The sequence below is a fragment of the Oryctolagus cuniculus genome, chromosome 9 (assembly GCF_051225735.1).
Source record: "Oryctolagus cuniculus isolate XC-2025 breed Fujian yellow rabbit chromosome 9, ASM5122573v1, whole genome shotgun sequence".
In the NCBI taxonomy this organism is placed as follows: Eukaryota; Metazoa; Chordata; class Mammalia; order Lagomorpha; family Leporidae; genus Oryctolagus; species Oryctolagus cuniculus.
This window is the reverse complement of record NC_142875.1, coordinates 82255461-82277741: the sequence shown is the minus strand read 5'-3', so window position 1 is coordinate 82277741 and position 22281 is coordinate 82255461. Positions and strand designations below refer to the sequence as shown.

Sequence of the window (22281 nt, the reverse complement as noted above, 5' to 3'; positions counted from 1 at the left end):
AACAGAGAGCTGGATTAGAAGCAGAGAAACTGGGACTTGAACATGTGCTCATAGGAGATGCCGACACACAGGCAACAACTTAACCCACAGCACCACCACGTCAGCCCTGGTGTTTTTATTTTAATTTCCAGCTTTTCACTGCTGTTCTTGAAATATAGTTTTTTGGCACATTTATCTTGTATCTTTCAGCCTGGCTGAATTCACATATTAATGATTCTAGTATCTTTCTTTTTATAAATTCCAGCAAATTTCTACATAGATGTCGCTCCCCCTCTTCGTGGAGGAGCAACACAGGACCCTGCGCTGTTCTTTCGTCTGCTCGGCCCTCCCCGGGTTTGCTGCTGGTTCTTCCCGGGTTGGCTACTATCCCTTCCACCTCCGTGGAAGGGCAGTTCCCCCTGGCCACATTCCCCACTTCCGCAGGGGAGCGGCACACCGCCGGCCGGCTCTTCTCGGGGGCTGCACAGGTGTTCCCCTTAGATGTTCCCCTTAGATGTTCCTGGTGCATGCCGTCTCTCTCCTCCTTTATAGTCCTCCTCCGCCAATCCCAACTCGGCTGCCCACACGCCGAGTACGCTGCTCTCCTCCAATCAGGAGCAAGTCCTACAGTTTATTGGTTGAACTGGAGGCAGCTGTGCGGAAGCTGTTTACTTCTCTCCCAGCGCCATATTGTGGGAGAGCAGATGCATAGAATAAGTACTAATTCCAGTAACTCAGTCTAGTCCGGTTTGCTCCCCACACATAGATGATCATTTTATCTGCCAACACAATATTACATCTTCCTCTGAAATTGGATGCTTTTTATTTCTTTTTCTTGTCAGATAGCACTAGATAGAACCTGCAATATAATGTTAAGTAGAAGGAATAAGTACAGATACCCTTGCTTTGGTCCTGAGCTTAGAGGAAAATATTCCGTTTTTTGTTAAGTATGATATCAGCTACAGATTTATCAAAATGTTATTTATTGGGTTGAGGAAATTCTCTTCTGTCTTTACTTTGTTGGGTATCTTTATCAAAAATACCACCCTTCAGGGCTGGTGGTGGGTGCAATGGATTAAGATGCTACCTGCAATGGTAGCATTTCATATGGCGCTGGTTCGCGTTCCAGCTGCTCCTCTTCCAATATAGCTCCCTGTTAATGGCCTGGGAAAGCAGTGGAAGATTGCCCAAGTACTTGCACACCCATGGGAGACCCAGGTGAAACTCTTGGCTCCTGGCTTGTGCCTGGCCCAACCCTGACTATCTGCAGCCATCTGAGAGTGAACCAGCAGATGAAAGATCTCTCTGGGTTCTGCCTGGGCCAATTCTGGCCATTGCAGCTTTCTGAGGAGTGAGCCAGCAGATGGAAAATTTCTCACTCGCTATCTCTCTCTATAACTGCCTTTCAGATAAATAAACAGATCTTTAAAAAGTCAACATCACCCTTCTAATCTGATGAAGCTTATAAAATGGTATCATACTGATAGAGGTATCATTTACTTTGCCAGAATAATACTACTCAGCATTTACGTGAGTACATTTCTCAACTTGCTGTTACTGGTTACCTATTTGGGACACATGCAGTATATTTCATCTATACGTTAATTAATTTACCACAGACATTGATGAAAGAAGCACAGATTACTTTTTCTCAGTCTGAAAATCCAGACACCAGGACATTAAATGATCTATTTCCAGATCCAAGATTTATAGTTCAGATTTTTTAATCAAGGAAACTTTTTTGAATAAAAAATGTTTACTACCTTTCTGAATACTATCCTTTCTGTTCTGACTCTGCTGCCAACAAAGCACTGAACCTGAGCTTTACAACAAAGTCAAATCTGACAACCGAAGTGAACAAAAGGATCAATGATGGTTTTAATCTAAAAGACCCACAGTGCATTTCAGAAAGTCAGTTACCCAGGTCAAGGATGGACAAGGACTTCCTCACAGTAAGGCCAGTGTTGATATCTGAAAGTTTTGGTTCATCAACCCATAAGCCAAGAGGGAAACATGGCTGCAATAAAGGCTAAAGAAATTGTGTTGCATTAAATGAATGTCCAGTGTACATCAGCCTTGTAATTGTCTGGACTGGTCAGTCCACCAGCGGTGTTCTGTCCAATTCTTAACAGCATTTAAAGCGGAAAGTGAAGTATTTGGCTATGATGTGAAGGGTCAGGTTGTCATCTCAAAGGTGAAATGCTTCAGGAACTAAGCCTAGAAGTGACTAGACCTGTTGGGAGTCTCAGTCACTAGCTCAGGGAAGATAATGAACGCTTGCTCCAGACAGTGACAGCAGGCCAAGAGGAGAGAACACAAATTAAAAAATGTCTAAAGGGTAAAAATGGTGTGAGTCACCAGGACCATTTGTATAAAGTAAGAAACTCAGGAAGTCAGTGGCCGCAGCTTTGGAGGGACTCGTTTTGTCTGTGCTGAATTCCCACCTGCAAATGCTCAGTGTGCAATTGAATATAGGGATTCAGAACACCGTGGGGACAGTTAGCGTGGGCTCGGGCATAGATGTCATCGGTGTAAGAGCTGAAATCCGAGATAAGAATGACCAGTGGTGACAGAGCTGCTAGTATGCCCAGCCCCTCTGTGACAGCACTCACTGGCCAGCTTGGTGAGTGAGGTTACAGTCCAGCATCTAGACAAAGCATTTCAAAAGCCTCAATTATTCGACAAATGCAGAATTCAATGCAGTCCTGTTAACAGAAGACATAACCTGTCAGTCCTTCCTCTCACAGAACTTGTGGTTGTGTCAGGGGTGGCATAAAAAAAGGGAGATCTGTTCATGCCATACCCTCTCCCCAAGGAGGTCCACGCTAACCCTCAGAATGTGTCCCGGGTACTACCCTCATCTGAGAAAAGGGCAAGAAGCAGCTATTGCTTTTTGCTGAGACTCACAAAATTGAGCAAGGAAGAGTGCAAGCGTATATGAAATCGGATTTCAAGCCAGGAAGAGCTGTCTTGGAGCTTTTTTAAAAAGGGACAGTCTGTGTGACATTAAAAACTCGCATAAGAATCTGCTTTGGCAAATCTCTGCACCACAGTTTCTAGAATAAATAAAAATGGTTCAGGAGAAGGGTTAGTTACAGGAGCCAGATTTTTCTAAATGTCTTTTTACATTTTGTTAGAAATCACCAAGTTGTTTCTAAAAGGCTGGAGTCAGATTTTTACTACAAGCTTTTTTTTTTTTTTTTTTTTTAAGTAGGTGTCTTCCAGATGACTAATTTGTGGTGGCTTTAAAATTATATCATGAGGCCCCTGATAATTTTTCTTTCAGCCCCTTTTCCTCGGGGACTGCCCAATCTTGTTTTTCCAGTGTCTACACTCTTGCATAACTAAAGACCCCATTGGAAGTGTGGGATTTCTGTACAGTTGTCTGTCTGTTTCAGCAGGGGCTTGGTTCCAGGACCCTTCAGATCCAAAATGTGAGGATGTGTAAGCCTCTTATGTAAAATGCAGTCATGTACCTGTGTAACCCGTACACACCCTTCTGTGTACTTTAAATCATGTCTGTATTACTTGTAAAAACTGCTACATGTAGGTGTGATTCTGGGAGTTGTTACACTCTATTATTTAGGGAATAGTGATAAGAAGAGCGTTTGTACATGTTCAGTACTGATGCAAGGTTTTTACAAAGACTTTTGATCCGTAGTTGAATCCATGGATGCAGAGCCTATCAGCGTGGGGGTTGGGGGCCGACTACTTTCCATGCTGTGGACATACCTAGCGCTGTGCCATACCTCAGTGCCTTTGCACAGGATCCCCTTGGCTGCCATGGAGTTCGCTCCTTCACTGCCCCCTTCTTTAGGAAGGGTTGACCAAGAAGTGTTTTTGGCATCACCCCTGCACAGAGTTGCCAACTTGTATTGCAGTAACTTGTGTACTATAGGTCTACTCCTTTCCTAGATGAAGGGGTTCTCAAGAGTAGGGACCTAAGACTTGCCATGGTGCCAGATAACACACATGTACTTAAGAGAGTGTGTGGAAAAGTGAAATTTGAAGATAAGTTCATTTTAGTGCAAAAATAATTGAAATCCATGTATATGAGGGAATCTTTTTAAAGTTCATGGAAAATTACATGGATTTAAACATTTTTTGCACCAAAATAAACTTTTCTTTTTTAAAAAAAATTATTTATTTGAAAGTCAAAGTTACGCAGAGAGAGAGAGAGGGTCTTCCATCCATTAGTTCACTCTCCAATTGGCTGCAATGGCCCTAGCTGAGCTGATCCGAAGCCAGGAGCCAGGAGCTTCTTCTGAGTCTCCCATGTGGGTGCAGGGGTCCAAGCACTTGGGCCATCCTCCACTGCTTTCCCAGACCACAGCAGAGAGTTTAATTGTAAGTGGAGCAGCCAGGACTAGAACCAGCACCGATATGGGATGCTGGCATTGCAGGTGGCAGCTTTACCCACTACGCCACAGCACCAGCCCCAAAATAAACTTGTAATTCCATCTTTCAGTGAAATGCCTTCATGGATACTCAATAAAAGGTCTTGCCAAAGAGAAGGGAGGAAAATGGGCTTTTAAGGAGTCCTGGAGAATCAGTTGGAACCTAAGACAGAGAGGGGACAAAAAAAAAAAAAAAAAAAAAAAAAAAGGAAAAGGAAAAGGAAAGATAATAGTGTTTTACAAGCCAAGGAGGCAGAGAATTTTTAACCCTGAAAGACCGGGTCATCTGTGTTAATTGTGTTTGAGAGCCAAGTACTGTACTGAACATCTTCCTCGTATTTTTAGGAACTGAGAAAGAATTCCTCGGCCATTAACACATACCAGGTACTATTTCCATGTCGTTACCTTACAAACAAGGATGTGGTGGCAATGAGAGGTGGCTGGTGCCCTTTTGGAGACAGAGATCCATTGAGCTCTTTGACTTGGTGACATCCACCATTCTGGCATTCTGTACTTTTTTTTTTTCTTCATAGTGGCAAACACAGTGGATAAGGAGCCTCTCAGTTTCAAAACTGAATAAAGGATAAAAATAAGAAATAGTGCAGGCTATCCTACACATATGGAGCAGATTTATATGTTGAAGCCAACTTGGTGCCTTACCAGGCCTAAAATCTTAGTGACTCATCTCTGGAAGCCTGGTGGTGAGAATGATGATTACAGGTATAAAATCACGTCGTTATCTATACAATTACTGCTTCTTCACAAAGATCAAAATAATTCACGAGTACTATTTTAAGGAAATAACACAAAGAAATCATGACTACAAATTGAGGCAGTGTCTTCCTATAACTACTCTAAATCAAGCAGGATAATGGATGAATAAAATGTTCATGGAATGGTCACATCATTTAATATAAAATACACAACTTTCTGAAGGATAAATTCAAAAGAGATCAATATATTGGACTAAAAAGAGAGTGAAGGTACCTAATGGTTGTTAAGGCAGAAAATGTCCAATTATTTAAAATGTTTAATTATAAGTCCAGGTGTTCCATGCACTGGTTAAACTGTTGCTTGAAGCACTCACACCTTCTATCCAAGTGCCTGGGTTTGAGTGCCCACTTCACTTCTGATCCAGCTTCATACGAATATACACAGAGAGGCAGCAGGTGATGGTTTTCAATCCCTTGTGTCCCTGCCACCCACTTGGGAGACCCAGATGGAGTCCGAAGCTCCTGGTTTTGGCCTAGCCTAGCTGAACTTTTACAGCATGAACCAATGGATGGAAAATCAATTTCTCCCTCTCTCTCTTCCCTTCCCTCCCCTTCTCCTGCCCTCATCCATATTTCAGATACATTAAATAAATGAATCTTTTTAAAAGATTTTATTTATTTGAGAAGTCGAGTTACAGACATAGAGAAAGGTCTTCCATCCTCTGGTTCACTCCCCAAATGACCACAATGGCCAGAACTGGGCTGATCTCAAGCCAGGAGCTCCTTCTGGGTCTCCCACACAAGTGCAGGGGCCCAAGCACTTGGACCATTTTCCACTGTTTTCCCAGGCCCTAGCAGAGAGCTGGATCAGAAGAGGAACTGCTGGGACACGAACTGGCACTCATATGGGATGCCAGCACGTCAGGAGAAGGCTTAGCCTACTATGCCACAGCACCAGCTCCCCCTTTTTTCTCTCTAAGGAAATAGGTTAAATGAGCTGGATGCCTATCTGTTTCTATTCTGTATGTGCGGGGAGGGGATGAGTCGAGCAGAAGAAGGAATATATTGGATTGATCAGGAGCTTCTCCAGATCTCTGTCTTTTCATTTTTGGAGGATCACGGGACTTGGGATATTGCCAAGTGAGGGTGGGCTTTTTTTCCCAATTATAATTTATATCTCAGGAAAGTCTAATACTTTGATCTAAAATGCATTTTAAAATGAAAATCTGCAACATGGATACTTGACTATTAAAGCAATTACTTCTGATATATTCTAATAAATTTCTGATTTTTAAAAAATATTTATTTAAGGCAGAGATACAGAGAGAGATCTTCTCTCCATTGCTTCACTTCCCAAATGGCCAGGGCTGGACTAGGCCTAAGCCAGGAGCCAGGAGCCTCCTCCAGGTCTCTCACGTGGGAGGGGCCCAAGCACTTAGACCATCCTCCACTGTTTTCCCAGGCTCATTAGCAGGGAGCTGAATCAGAAGTGGAGCAGCTGGGACTTGAACTGGTGTGCATATGGGATGCCAGCACTGCAGGTAGAGGCTTAACCTTCTGTGCCACAGTGTTGGCTAAATGAATTCTTTTTCTTGCCTGTCGCTCCCCCCTCTTCGTGGAGGAGCAACACAGGACCCTGCGCTGTTCTTTTGTCTGCTCGGCCCTCCCCGGGTTTGCTGCTGGTTCTTCCCGGGTTGGCTACTATCCCTTCCACCTCCGTGGAAGGGCGGTTCCCCCTGGCCACATTCCCCACTTCCGCAGGGGAGCGGCAGACCGCCGGCCGGCTCTTCTCGGGGGCTGCACAGGTGTTCCTTCAGCTAGATGTTCCCCATAGATGTTCCCCGTGCATGCCGTCTCTCTCCTCCTTTATAGTCCTCCTCCGCCAATCCCAACTCGGCTGCCCACACGCCGAGTACGCTGCTCTCCTCCAATCAGGAGCAAGTCCTACAGCTCATTAGTTGAACTCGAGGCAGCTGTGCGGAAGCTGTTTACTTCTCTCCCAACGCCATATTGTGGGAGAGCAGATGCATAGAATAAGTCTTAATTCCAGTAACAGTCTAGTCCGGATTGCTCCCCACACTTGCCTTGTTCTCACTTTTGCTCCACAGCCCTCAGCTCCATTACAAGGGGCAGCCCCCTGGGTGAGTTGGATAGCTGCATGGTCCTGCAGTTGATGCAGTGAAAGCCTGCTGAAACCCAAGAGTTATTTTGGGGAAGTAAAGTTCCTTTTAGACATCATACACATTTAATAATACTGTATGGCAGTGTCATTGAAAACATGAACTTAACTTTGGTGTCAGATAAAACCTGTCTTCAAATCCTCTGTCCCCCGTTCCTAGCTGATCGCCTCAGTGTCTGGGTGTGCTCTGTAAAGCAAGGCGATTCAGAGGAGATAATCCATGCCCAAGGCTTAGCCCAGAACCCGGCCAGTGGAAAGGGTGCAGTAAGTGATGGTGTTAGGATCTTGCATTCCAGACGCACACGTACTTCCAGCCAGCCTTGTAAGAGCAAAGGCAAAATTATATGGGCGCACTGCGTGTAATAATAACACCTTTCCTTAGAGACTTCTCCTTTCTCTCAGATACAGGCTTATGTAGCCTGTGATGATACTGTGAATTAAGAAAGAAAGAGTCACATAATAGCTGGAGCGTCTTGCTGCCCAAAGCCACAAGTCTCCCCATTAGCATCCCATCTTTTGTGTCCTAGGACTCTGCCTTGCTATGGACTTCAAAATGAAACAGCGTTCTTGAGGTTTGCTGGCGGGAATGTATGTTCTCTTCTATGAAATCGTTCTGTCACACTTTTTGAAAATGCTTTACTCTTTCATTTCTTTACAAGACAAAAGTGTATTTTCATGAAAGTAAGGGAGATTCAAGCAGTCTCGCAGGCTTTCCAAAGTAGTATGTAACGTTGAAGTTCATGGTGCATTTCTACCTGACAGAATAAAAAGGAAAATGATGTAGATAGTTCTCAGCATTGGTAAAAGTATTGTAATGATCTGCTATGTAAATATGATTGTTGGATTATAATTATACTTGCTGCATTATAGTAGCTTCTCTAATCTGGATATACTTACAAAAAATGCTTCTCATTTCAAAAATGTCTATTGTTGTTTGAAGGCCTGTTCCCTAAAGGGCATAAGGAAAATAGAGAAATAGATGTATATTTGCATGGAAGTGCGTTCTCAATTAGGTCCAGAAGCCCAACTCCTACATTTATGTTTAGTTTTTATTTATTTGAGAGGAAGACAGGGAGGGACAGAGTTTCCATTGGCTGGTCTGCCCCATAAATGCCTGCAGTGGCTTGGACTGGGCTGGCCAGAGCTAGGAATGGGGAACTCATTGCAGCTCTGGCGACCCAGTTCTTTGGGCCATCACCTGCTGCTTCGCTTGCTCTGTATTAGCAGGGAGCTGGAGTCACGAGCTGAAGCCGAGGGTTGATGTGCGGCACAGGTGGCTTAACCACCAGCTGAAGTTCTAGGTCAAAAGCTTGCCCCTCAGTTCCTACATTCTGAGGACTAATGAAACCTGTCTGGTATCCAGGAAGGCAAAGTAAACAGTGATTTCCGAAGCAACCCCTAAATCCTTTGTCACAGTCTATCTCTTCCGATCCCAAGCACTGTAAAGAAAAATAGCAGGTTGATCTTCTTTGTCTTTGGACTCACACTGCAGCCAGACAGAACACTGATGTACGTGTTTTTGTGTTTGTGTGTGTGTGTGTGTGTGTGTGTGAGAGAGAGAGAGAGAGAGAGAGAGAGAGAGACTGACATTGGAGATGGATGCAGCCCTGGGCAGAGCTGGGCAGGATAAATAATAGAGTTAAGATTTCTGCAGAGTCAGCTAAAGGAAAGAGTGCAGAACATTTCCATGTAAATAAAGTAAGAGGGGTGGGAACAATTGATAGAAAAATACAAAATCTGGAAAAGAAAGAAAATATGCCATGGGTCAAATAGGAATGTTTAGGGAAGAAATGCTGGTTTTTCTCAGACTGTCAAATCTATTGACCATTATTTCACTTGAGAGCTAAGCAGAATTAATGCAAAGACAGCATTGACTTCTTATAGGTTGAGTCCAGATTGTCAGCACTTGTTTGGCCACAGCATGTTTGCTAGATCTCTGACTCCCCTCCCCAGGCCAGACAGTGTGAGCTTCCAGAGAAGCCAGGTGGAGCACAGGATGGAAGGGGTGGGTTCCAGCAGTCCTGGTTCCCGGCACTGCTGCCTGACACACACCCACAACCGGTTCCTTCCCGGTCATCACCAGCCATCTCTCATCTCCCTCTTCCAGCCAACTTCCAGCTGGCTGCAGACCAGATGAGAAATTGAACAAAGAAGTATGTTTGTTCTGGGTATGGATGCAGTTTGAAACCTAGAGGTATGAAGGAATGTTAAAATTCTCCCTCCCAAACTGTTTAAAATCTCTTAAAAGTTTGGACAACAATAAGAAAAAAAAAAACACTAAGTCTTGCAATTTGCATAGACATTCATGCTTAAATAGTGAATTGTTGTATTTACTTTCTGGCATTGCACCAATAAAACAGATAGTTCACATAGCAATCGTGACACCACTGTTTTACTAACCACCAGAGTACGAGCTAGTGATGTCTCATCTGTTCAGATTCCCCCATCTTTTGCACCTAATGATTTTTTTTTTTTATTTTTTGCAATCTCTCTTTCCCCAAGCTATTAACTGTGGAAAGGAGGAGCTACTTAGTAATTCTACACCTGTTCAAGTCCACGCCTCTCAACTTGCTAAGCTTCCCGAGCAAGTGCAGAGTCAAGCAGGAGAACCCTGGAGTCTGGGGCGGAGGTGGCGGCGGTAGCTGCTGCTGCTGCCGCTGCTGCTGCTGCTGCTGCTGCCGCCACTGCCTTTGGCTTTGGGGACTTTGGCTTAGAGTCTCTCATGTGTCTCTTACAATGGCAGTTGATGACAGCAATTTATATTCCAGAACGAAGAACAGACTAAATTCATCTCCAAATGATTATAAATCATCGAGACGGAGTAGCCTGCCACCTGAATTTCTCATAGGAAATGACATTAGAGGAAGACTTCAAAGAAACATTAAGAATCTGGAACCTGTTCATCTGAGGCGCCCCAAAAAGAGACCCTCCATATTTCCAGGTAAGAATTATTTGTTTATGTTGTCCAGTTCAAACTAAACAAAACAAAGCAAGAGCTATAGATCTGTTACAGTCAGATGTGAATTTCACATGAACTTGGGAGACCTTTGAGGGATAAAGGAGCCAAGTAGGCATATTTGGGTGCAACAGGAGAGTTCTTCAATCTAAAAGCAGCCTAGCACTTCCTTTTTTTTTTAATTTATGAATTGTGACATCCTTAAGGATCTGTGTAAATTGGAAGCATCAGCAAGAGTGTGGAACTGTTTTGCTTGCAATCCTAAAGAATTCTGCGCTGTATTTCGTTCTCTGGTGTGTTTTATTTTGCAAGATTATTGGATTGTTGAGTGAAGCTGATGTTTGTGTGTGCCAGAAATTAACACCATTAAATACTCCAATGCATGCTTCGAATTCCTGTCTTGCATCAGAGCCGAAAACCATTTGTAGCAAAGGGCTCAATTAAACCATGTGCATGGTGAAACGTATTAGAGAACAGGAGACACATGGATTGTGATCTTGATAAAAGGACTCTGATGTCTGCCTCAGATGTCTATGCGGGATTATTACAGCTGTGTAGAGCGTGTGAGATACCTGTGCCAGCAAACCCTAATTGAGCTATCTAAGTGATTCCTGGAGAGTCTGAATTATTTAGTCAACTTGATTTCAATACTGTTTGCATTGGAATTTCCAGGAAAACCTACAAATGACCTTTTTGTTGTGGTTGATTGATTGATTGGAGCTTGTTAATGGAAGGGAGATTAGACTCAACTGCCCAGGGGTAAGCCTATAAAAATAGAAAATGGAAAATTAATTCAGTCAAGTTTTATGTCACAAAAGTTATGTTGGCTCGCCTAACAGTTGACTGCTTATGCTGTTTTAGGAAACAGCTGGCTGGTGATTTAGAGAGGGGACTCAGGGGCACAAAACAGAAATGACATTTCTCAAGCAAGTTGTGACTCTAGTGGATTTTTCTCTTGGTTCAGTGATGTTGCCTGGTATCAAACTCTTTCTCAGAAGACAAGCAAAGTCCAATAGAATGGGCCAGCAGGTGTGAGTTTATTGGGCCGGGGCGGGGGTGGCGGTCAGTAGGGGTGGTAGGAAGTGTAGGAGGTCATAAAAGCAAAATGCTGCACCGAGAAGCACTCAAGTATCACAGTTCCTAACAAGCCCAGCCACTCTCTGCCTGTTCCCTTTGCTCTCCTGAGGGTACCGGGCAACTGAGGTCTGGCTAGTTCTCCTGATACAGTTTGGTCTGAAGCACTTTCTGATGAGGTGAGTCTCCAGCACTTCTTCTAGTGCTTTCTCCCAGGCTGTTCTTCCCCTTCTGCTCTTTAGCTGTCTTCTTTTATCCTTTGACTTAACACATCTGAATCCACATGGGTCATAATTCATCTACTTTTCTCAACCACCACTGAACCAGTCCCATCCCACACACCACAGAGGCTTCTCCTCCTTTCCAAACCCCAGATCCCAAAAGGACACCTCACTCTTACAGCCACAGTTCTGTTCTGCTGAGTTCTTTGGTCAGGTCATGTGGCCCTGGGACACAGTGGTGAGCAGATCTCCTAACTTGGATCTGTGTGTTATGCTTTCCAAGATCTTGAGTTCACATAAATAACTTGGCAAGGTGAAATCATGAAAAGAGCATTGAACTTCAGGGAGCTGAGTTCTAATCTGAACCACGTCCCTACCTGCGTAGCTAGGTGTGTGCTCCACTGACCTCCATGGCCTTCAACTGTGTCTTTTATTCTGCTTGTTTCTGCCCTTAATGCTGTCCTTGGGCATGGCAGCAGATGCGCTTTTCCAAACTCTCTGCCAAGGCCTTCAGTGGACAAGTTAGAGAGTTAACCTGCCCACAGTCTGAATAATGTCACACACTTGAATTCTAAATTCCCTTTCAATAGAATCACGACCACACTGTCATGCAGTCTGTGCCAACTGCTTTGTACAGTGGCTGACTTGGAAACACCACTGGGCCACCTCTCCTGTCACAGTGCCAACACACTACCTGAAAGGAGAAAGGTTCAGACTTTAATAACCACTCCCATTTTATGTCGCTAGGCAGTTGCACATAAAAATCATGCATAATAAATATGAGACTTGAGGATCAGAGAAATTAAGGAGCATCTCGGAATTACTGCAAGGCAAAGCCAGGGCCCACACTCGGATCTTTTGACTCCAGTATTAGAGCTGTTTCTGTTCTATCCCACTACGCTCCTTTGCCAGCTGTTGCTATCCCTCAGCTGAGGAACTTGGACACACACTGGTGTTCTGACCAGTCTTCTCTCTGACTCTCACACATAATATGGACAACTTTATCCACCTCGAGTCTCGTGTTCAGTCCTGTTTAAATGATGAGCTGGTTGGTTGATCATGCATTTATCATTCATTCAAGAACTATCCATTCAGTTCTTTTACCGTGTCAAGGATAAGCCTTCAGGAATCGAGCTCTAGGTTACCCTTTTGTGCTGATCTATTTCGGCCATCTCACACTGCAGATAACTAAAGGAAAAGTATGTTTCATTCTCTTGCTTAAGATTCTTTAAGGTTAGCTCTGCTCCTAGGATAAAGTCCAAACTTCTTAATGTGAATAGAATAGACGCAAAATATGTCTACTGCTTTCACCCCAGCCACATACCTACCTTCCTTCCTCTTATGTTTCAATGAACAGCCAACTTCACATCCATGTGTCCCTTCATGCTTGCCCTCCCATACTCCATACTCCACCTGCAGTGTCACCTAATTCCTACTTTGGTTTCATGTGTCAGCTAGACAAATTTTCTTCCAAGAAGTTTCCAAGACTTCCCACATCTGGGTTGCTGATTCTGTGTCCTTGTAACACCTGGGCTTTTCCCTATCACAGCACTTATCACATTGCATTGTAATTCTCTGTTTACTTGTCTGTATCTCCCACTAGCCAGTGATCCCAGGACCATATCAGTGTTGTTGACCATTGTATACCTAGTACCTACCACAATGCCTGGAACATAGTATGCACTCAATAAATATTTATCCAGTTGACTCAAATTGTGCTGAATGGAATTAACTCTTGGGTTGTATGCATGTTAGCCCTCTCCCAGACTCTGTGCATGCCAGCCTCCTCTCAACACACACACACTCACACACTCACACACTCACACACACACACACACACACTCACACATACCCCTGAATCTTTGTTCTGCCATTTGTTCTATTCTCTACCTGGACGTGGGAGGGCTCAATGCTAGTCTTTCATCATCTACAGATCACCCAGCCTTCCTCCTCTGGCTTCCTTCAGTTCTCCTTATGCTACCCCCTCTTTGGCCACCTAACTGCATTATATTATTAACCTTCGGTTCATTAGAAACTTTGAAGATAGGCACTGTATCTTCTACTTTCTTGAAGTAGGAGAGGAGCTCACAGAGTAAGTGTCCAGTCAACACCTGGTGGTTAATTAGCCGATGTGCTATGAAGCTATGTCAGTCCTGTAGGGCTTGTTAGATTCTAGCTCCAAGAAAGAATTAATTGGCAAGTAGAGGTTATCATAAGGGAAGATCTCTATACTGATTTTTATACTGATTTTTTATAACAATATGAACTCCGGATATGGGGAGAAATGCACTATTTTTTGGAGGGTGGCATTCACTCGTTGAAAAATATGTTCGAATTTTACTACATGCCAGGAACCTAGGCCTTGGGATTAGAACTGGCTTTTTTTTTTTTTTTTTTTTTTTGACAGGCAGAGTGGACAGTGAGAGAGAGAGAGAGACAGAGAGAAAGGTCTTCCTTTGCCATTGGTTTACCCTCCAATAGCCACCGTGGCCGGCACGCTGCGGCTGGCGCACCGCGCTGATCCGATGGCAGGAGCCAGGTGCTTCTCCTGGTCTCCCATGGGGTGCAGGGCCCAAGCACTTGGGCCATCCTCCACTGCACTCCCAGGCCACAGCAGAGAGCTGGCCTGGAAGAGGGGCAACCGGGACAGAATCCGGTGCCCGGCCAGGACTAGAACCCGGTGTGCGGCGCTGCAAGGCGGAGGATTAGCCTAGTGAGCTGCGCTGCCGGCCCAGAACTGTTTTTGATCTAAGTTGATGGAAAAGAGTTTTCTTTGCCTTGCATATTGTACAACTTACTAAACACTTCTAAAATAATGGAACAAAAGAATCCCATGGTCACAGCAATGACTTTTAGAAAAGAAAATTGGCACCAACATTGTAGTGTCGCTGGGGTAAGCCACCACCTACTATGCCGGCATCCCAAATAGACGCAGGTTCAAGTCCCTGCTGCTCCAATTCCTATCCTGTTCCCTGATAATGTGCCTGGGAAAACAGTGAAAGATGGCCCAAGTGCTTGGACCCCTGCACTTACATGGGAGACTCAGAAGAAGCTCTGGTCTCCTGTCTTCACCCTGGCCCAGCCCTGGCTGTTGCGGCCATCTGGGGAGTGAACCAGTGGATGGAGAATCTCTCTCTGTGTCTTTGTCCCTCTCTCTATAACTCTGCCTTTCAAATAAATAAAATAAAAAAGAAAAATCCTATATATTAAAAAATCTTATTTATATGAACACACACACACTCACACACATAAAACCCTAACATTTTCTCTCTGCTTCAGGAATCCATAGCCATAGAATGCTAGTGTGAGCTACTGGGCTGAGGCTCTACAGCCTTGCATCTCAAGAGACCAGGCCTTGAGCTCCAGGTCATAGCACATCAAGAGCCTGGGTCTCCCTCCTTCTGCAAGAACTCCATCAGCTGCACCCAGAGCTGTGGGCCTGGCTCAGTTAGTGAAAGCACAGGGAAGGTAGAGGAGTAGTGCTCACAGATGCTGTACCTACTGGGTACAGCTGGGCAGGTTAAAAAGAGTATCTCATCTGAACCTGGAAGAAAGGGGGTCTGGGTGCCAGGTAAAGTGAGCTGTTCATTCAGCACTTTTGAGCAAACCAAAAAGTTGGTGTCTTTAATCAGCTAGTTCTTAAAATATCCTACTGAACACCAAGAGGGAAACCTGTTGGAGTGAGGTGGACACTATGGGAAACAGTGGCTTGATCAGCATAGCCCTGACTGTTAATGAACAACTTAATACATTATCCCTCTTAGTAGTTTTTTTATCTGTTCTACTTAATATGACTGGTTTAGTTCTGTAATTGATGCACAGTTATTCTTAAGTGTTGAAAATTAACTGAAATGTGATCCCTGTTGAACATGGGAGTGGGAATGGGAGAGGGAAGAGATGTATAATTTGGGACATGCTCAGGCTGACTTGCCCCAAATGGTGGAGTTGGAAGCATACCAGGGGATTCCAATTCAATCCCATCGAGGTGGCATGTACCAATGCCATCTCACTGTTCCAGGTGATCAATTTCAGTTCACAGTTGGTCATGGTGGAGGGACTGGGAGTCAAAGGGAGCACATAGACAAGTCTAGTACCTGCTAACGCTAACCGATGGAGTAAATAAAGGGGAGAGTGATCCAACATGGGAAGTGAGATACTCAGCAGACTCATAGAATGGCAGATGTCCTAAATAGCACTCTGGCCTCAGAATCAGCCCTAAAGGCATTCGGAGCTGGCTGAAAAGCTCATGAGAGTATTTCAGGCATGGAAAGCCAAGACACTCTGGCAAAAGATCTCTGCGAGTGAGATCCCAGTGGAAAGAACAGGTCTTCAAAGAAGGAGGTACCTTTCTCTGAAGGGAGGAGAGAACCTCCACTTTGACTATGACCTTGTCTAAACAAGATAAGAGTCAGAGAGCTCAGAGGGCTTCCATAGCCTTGGAAACTCATGACTGGAGCATAGGGAGATTACTGATGCCATAGACAGGAGTGTCAATTGGTAAAGTCAACAACAGGAGTCACTGTGCACTTACTCCTCATGTAGGATCTCTGTCCTTAATGTGCTGTACATTGAGATTTAATGCTATAATGAGTACTCAAACAATATATTTCACTTTGTGTTTCTATGGGGGTGCAAACTGTTGAAATCCTTACTTAATGCATACTAAACTGATCCTCTGTAAAAAAAAAAAAAAAAAAAAAAAAGAAATTATCAATTTCCAACTTGACTCTCACTGGGATTAAACATGACAATAGGTCTGCTCTGATTTCATCATCATTTAAAAAAAATCATCTATTATTTTTCACTTTATGTTTCTGTGTGGGAGCAAACTGTTGAAATCCATACTTAATGTATACTAAGCTGATCTTCTGTATATTAAGATAATCGAAAATGAATCTTGATGTGAATGGAAGGGGAGAGGGAGTGGGAAAGGGGAGGGTTGTGGGTGGGAAGGACGGTATGGGGGGGAAGCCATTGTAATCCATAAGTCGTACTTTGGAAATTTATATTCATTAAATAAAAGTTTAAAAAAAAATATCCTATCGATTTTACAGTCATCTGTTGTGAAAAGCAAGGAGCCTTCTGCTTGGAGGAAACAGGCAGTTCCAGGTTCTGCCCATCACAGCGGGCAAGTGTGAGGGGACCGCTCCCGGGTGAGAGGAGTAGGGAACCCGGGCCAGGACTCACATGACAGACAGCCAGCAGGTGGGCTAATTTTACCATTGCAAGTCCAAGTTCTATACCAAAGCCGAGGTATTTTTTTTCTTTGAAAGTCTACAATCTAAAAATTAGTTATTTAAAACTGTGTTGTTTTTGTAATTAAATGGATTTTGAGAATTTTGAAAGTAAAACTTCTTTGTTCTTTTTTCTGGGTGTGCATAGATTTTTTTTGAAATGCTCGGTAGTCATAAGATTAATGGTAGTGAGGTGCTTTCTGGCTTCTCTGAGGGTGAACAGGCTGCAGGACGGTGAGGGTGGAGATCTCATCGGGGTTCCCTCCTGAGAGCTGCCTTCGTATAGACACAGTGATGCCCACTGTGGTTGGACATGCCTCCCCACTCACAGCTTGAGCATTCTTGACCTAAAAAATCCAAAATGCAGAACTTTTGAGCACCAATATGCTGCCGTAAGTAGAAAACTCCACACTGGACCTCATGTGAGGTCACAGTGCATTGCAGATGTGCTAACCTTCAGACTCTGTGTATAAGATTACAGGAAGCATGCATTTGGTGTTTAGACTTGGGTCCCATCCCCAAGATACCTTATAACCTGTGTGCAAAATTCCCAAATCCAAAAACATCTGAAATCAGAAACGCTCCTCATCCTAAGCATTTCAGAAAAAGGATGCTCAGGCTGTGGCATGCTCTGTGTCAGAGCTCTGTCACTCTGGAACCTGTAGATGAGCGTGTTTGGTAATGTCTCCATGGTACCTTCAAGGGGCGTGGAGAACCTGGTTAGGACCTCCAAGCCAGAGCTGCCTGGCATTGTGTCCTGTTGTCCTCCCTTCATGGTTATCCTTTGTGATGTCAGGAAGCATGTTTCTTACACCAGGGCATTTCCTGAACACCCGCCCACAGCATTTTGCATGTGTTGGGTGCTTAAGATCTGGGGAAGTAGTCAGGCAAGGTGGAAGATGATATACAAGAAGAACTGTGTCACAACCACTCCAGCAGCCACACCCTTGCCTATAACTTCCTTGAACAGGCACTTTCCAAGCAGACCATGCTCTGTGGTCAAAGCTCAGGGAGTCTTGGGCTTTGACCCTCTCCTCTCACAAAGGGATTTCATCTTGGGAATTTCAGAGTCAGTATCTACTTCAGAACTAGGTTCAGGTTCCAATCCTCTGTCTCTACCACACAAGGAATCGGGTCAAGTCAGAACCTGATTTTTTTTTTTTTTTTAAGATTTATTTAGGCCAGCACCACAGCTCACTAGGCTAATCCTCCACCTGCGGCGCTGGCACACCGGGTTCTAGTCCCGGTTGGGGTGCCGGTTCTGTCCCGGTTGCCCCTCTTCCAGGCCAGCTCTCTGCTGTGGCCAGGGAGTGCAGTGGAGGATGGCCCAAGTGCTTGGGCCCTGCACCCCATGGGAGACCAGGAGAAGCACCTGGCTCCTGGCTTCAGATTGGCACAGCGTGCCGGCCCTAGCGGCCATTTGGGGGGTGAACCAACGGAAGGAAGACCTTTCTCTCTGTCTCTCTCTCACCGTCTAACTCTGCCTGTCAAAAAAAAAAAAAAAAAAGATTTATTTATGTATTTGAAAAGCAGAGTTACAGAGAGGCAGAGGTAGAGGCAGAGAAAAAAAGGTCTTCCATCTGCTGGTTCACTCCCTTCATCCCTAGATGGCCTCAATGGCTGGAGCTGCACTGATCTGAAGCCAGGAGCCAGGAGCTTCCTCCAGGTCTTCCCACATGGGTGCAGGGGCCCAGGAACTTGAGCCATCTTCCATGCTTTCCCAGGCCATAGCAAAGAGCTGGATTGGAAGTGGAGCAGCCGGGACTCAAACCAGCTCCCATTTGGGATGCCAGCACCTCAGACTGGAGCTTTAACCGAGTGCACCACAGCGCCAGCTCCAGAGCTTCATTTTTCAGAAGCCGTTTCTTCACCTTTGAAATGGGAATGCAAGAGCCAATTTCAAGGTTGTGTTAATCCCAAAGAAGAGAATGTGTGATCATGAAATGCTACACTTATGGCTGCCTGTGTTATTACAGATGTGGCTCTTCATAATCAGTACTTTTTCTTCTAATGCGTGGGTAGGGAAGGTGAAATTGTAACACTGTCAAATCTTCACAGCTAGAGAGTTATCCAGAGTTGCTAATCAGACCATCTGCTAATTTAAATTCTATATAATGAGGCACGACTAAAAGACCTATTAATTTTAATGTTTTCGTAAGAAAGAATGACATGGAAACTCTTCATTGTAATATCCATTTTTTTTTCAAAGTGAATCATTAAACTTAAGAATATAGTCATGTGAGATCTTTGAAAATTGTACAGTATTAGAAACAGTCATGTCTGGGCTTAATAAAATTAGTTGTAGCCTTGCTGTGTTTAATATTTTTGCCGAGTTGTCTTTTGAAAGCTTTGCTTTTGGAAATCCAGCCCTTGAGCTTCTCTTTGAACAAAAACTTGAAATAGGAAGATAATTGGTTTCCTCCTGTGATTTTTTAAAAAACAGCTTGTATATGACATTATAAATGAATTAACCACTTAAGTTAATGTGCTTAAGCATTAAGACATTTTAGACTTCAATTTTTTTTTAACGAGATTTACTTTATTTATTTGAAACACAGAGGGAGGAAGAAACAGAGATCTTCCAGCTGCTGGTTTTCTCCCCCAGTGGCCACAATGGTGAGGATTGTGCTGGGCCAGATCCAGGAGCCCAAAACTTCATTCAGGTCTCCTTTGTGGGTGACGGGGGCCCAAGCACTGGGGCCATTATCTGCTGCTTTCTCAGGTGCATTAGCAGAGAGCCGGATTAGAAGCACAGCAGCCAGAATTCAAACCAGTACCCTGATGAGGGATGCTAGCATTGCAGGTGGCATCTTAACCCACTGTCCCATAATGCCATCTCCCTTCAAAATCTCTAAAAGTCAACATTTAATATTTTGATTTAAAATTAGTTATTTATGGCATTTCTTAATCAAAAACATTGATGCAAAAACAAATGAAGTACCCTGATAACTTAAACAGTAACATTTATGCCTTAGACAAGTTTATTAAAAGGGGTGGGTTTTATTTTTATTTTGCTTCATTTTCTTTTCTAAAAAGAAATAAAATCAAATTTAATGAGCGGCCGGCGCCGCGGCTCACTAGGCTAATCCTCCGCCTAGCGGCGCCGGCACACCGGGTTCTAGTCCCGGTTGGGCACCGGATTCTGTCCCGGTTGCCCCTCTTCCAGGCCAGCCCTCTGCTGTGGCCAGGGAGTGCAGTGGAGGATGGCCCAGGTGCTTGGGCCCTGCACCCCATGGGAGACCAGGAAAAGCACCTGGCTCCTGGCTCCTGCCATCGGATCAGCGCGGTGCGCCGGCCGCAGCGCGCCGGCCGCGGCGGCCATTGGAGGGTGAACCAACGGCAAAGGAAGACCTTTCTCTCTGTCTCTCTCTCTCACTGTCCACTCTGCCTGTCAAAAAAAAAAAAAAAAAAATTTAATGAGGTCATTGCTAAGTACTATAAGGGAAAACTAAAATGCTAATGCTATAATATTTATATATATTTTATATATATATATTACAAACAATACAAGAACCAATAGTATACTCAGTATATGCATAAAATATTAGATTTATAGCCCCTCTTTAGGCTTTTCTCCTTGACATACAAGGAAAATACAGGATTATGAATCTAAGACTTAGCATATAAGTATTTTGAGAAGTGCCTTAAACAGGTTTTCTTAAACGCAGTTCATTTCCATCTGTTGCTCAATAGCTAATACATGGTTACATTAGACTGGGGAACTCCCACTGCTTCTCCCTCCAGTCCTCAAGTACTAGTTTAGATATATGTACATCTAGACCATGAAAATATTGTTACATTCACATAATTTTATTTTTATTCAACATGCTTCAGTAATACTTTTTAAGCACTTGTAATTGTCTCCATAGGTAATGTACTTTAAAAAAAATGTGTGGGAGGAAAATGGTTATCCAGTTACTCAGTTACATAAGAAATGGCCATACTTCACATTCATTTTTCAAATAATTTGGGGAAAGTAGCTACCTAAAAGACATTTTACCTGCAATATTTAATTGTGGTACCTCTACTTCTCTATGTAATCTAGAAGAATATGAATTTGGGAGTAGGAATTTACAAAATCGTATTAAATGGGTAAACAGGTTTAGTTGACATAAATGTGAACACCCTTTACAAAATACAATATTTTAAAAGATTTATTTATTTTCTTTTTAAAATTTCTTTTAAGTTCTGGAGTTCAGTGTGTTTTTTTATTTTTATTTTATTTTATTTATTTATTTATTTTGCCCCAAAGAAACCATTTATTTAATCAGTACGAATCTTATTAAGTACAGCTTTAGGAATATAGTGATTATTCTTATCATACCTACCCTCCCACCTCCACTCCCACATTACCACCTCCTCCCTCTCCCATTCCCAGTCCCATTCTCCATTAAGAAAAAAATTCCTTGACAGTGAAGACAAGGGCTGTTCAAGTCATTGCTTCTCAAAGTGTCGATTTCACTTTTACAGATTTCCTTTTAGGTGCTCTATTTGTTATCACAGATCAAGGAGAATATACGGTATTTGTCCCTTTAGGACTGGCTTATTTCACTAAGTATAACGTTTCCCAGATTCATCCATTTTGTTGCAGATGACTGGATTTCATTTTTTTTACCACTGTGTAGTATTCCACAATTTATTTATACAGTCTTCAGTTGACAAGCATTTAGGTTGATTCAATGTCTTAGCTATTCTTAATTGAGCTGCAATAAACATAGGAGTGCAGATAACTCTTATCTGCAGATTTCATTTCCCTTGGGTAAATTCCCGGGAGTGGGATGTCTGGGTCATATGATAGATCTATATTCAGATTTCTGAGGTAACTTCAAACTGATTTCCATAGTGGTTTTACCAGTTTTACATTCCCACCACCAGTGGATTAAGATACCTTTTTCCCCCACATCCTTGCCAGGATTTGTTGTTTGTTGATTTCTGTATAAAAGCCATTCTAACTGGGGTGAGGTGAAACTTCATTGTGGTTTTGATTTGCATTTCCCTGAGGGCTAGTGATACTGAGCATTTTTTCATGTGTCTGTTGGCCATTTGGATTTCCTCTTTTGAAAAATGTCTATTTAAGTCCTTGTCCCATTTCTTTTTTATATATATATTTATTTTATTTATTTGAAAGACAGAGTTACAGAGAGAGGTAGAGACAAAGATCTTCCATCTGCTGGTTCACTCCCCAGATGGCCGCAACAGCCTGAACTGCACCGATCTGAAGCCAGGAGCCAGGAGCTTCTTCTGGGTTTCCCACATGGATGTAGAGGCCCAAGGACTTGGGCCATCCTCTACTGCTATCCCAGTCCACAGCAGAGAGCTGGATCGGAAGAGGAGCAGCTGGGACTAGAACTGGTGTCCATATGGGATGCTAGCGCTTCAGGCCAGGGCTTTAAACCACTGTGCCACAGTGCCGTTGGCCTATTTCTTAACTGCATTGTTTTGTTGTTGTGGAGTTTCTTGATTTCTTTATATATTCTGCTAATTAATCCTTTATCAGTCGCATTGTTTGCAAATAATTTCTCCCATTC

At 43.5% G+C, this 22281-nt stretch overlaps 1 protein-coding gene across 2 annotated transcripts in view; it reads left to right on the top strand.

Moving 5' to 3' along the window:
• Positions 1-22281, top strand: part of FRY (FRY microtubule binding protein) — a 499640-nt gene that overhangs the window by 116846 nt on the left and 360513 nt on the right. The window contains exons 2-3 of one of the 2 annotated variants that reach the window (XM_089304252.1): positions 10037-10209; positions 16574-16724. The gene's annotated coding sequence lies outside the window, so the exon portion shown is untranslated. The remainder of the gene's footprint in view (positions 1-10036; positions 10210-16573; positions 16725-22281) is intronic. The other variant, XM_008273531.5, reaches the window with a different exon arrangement.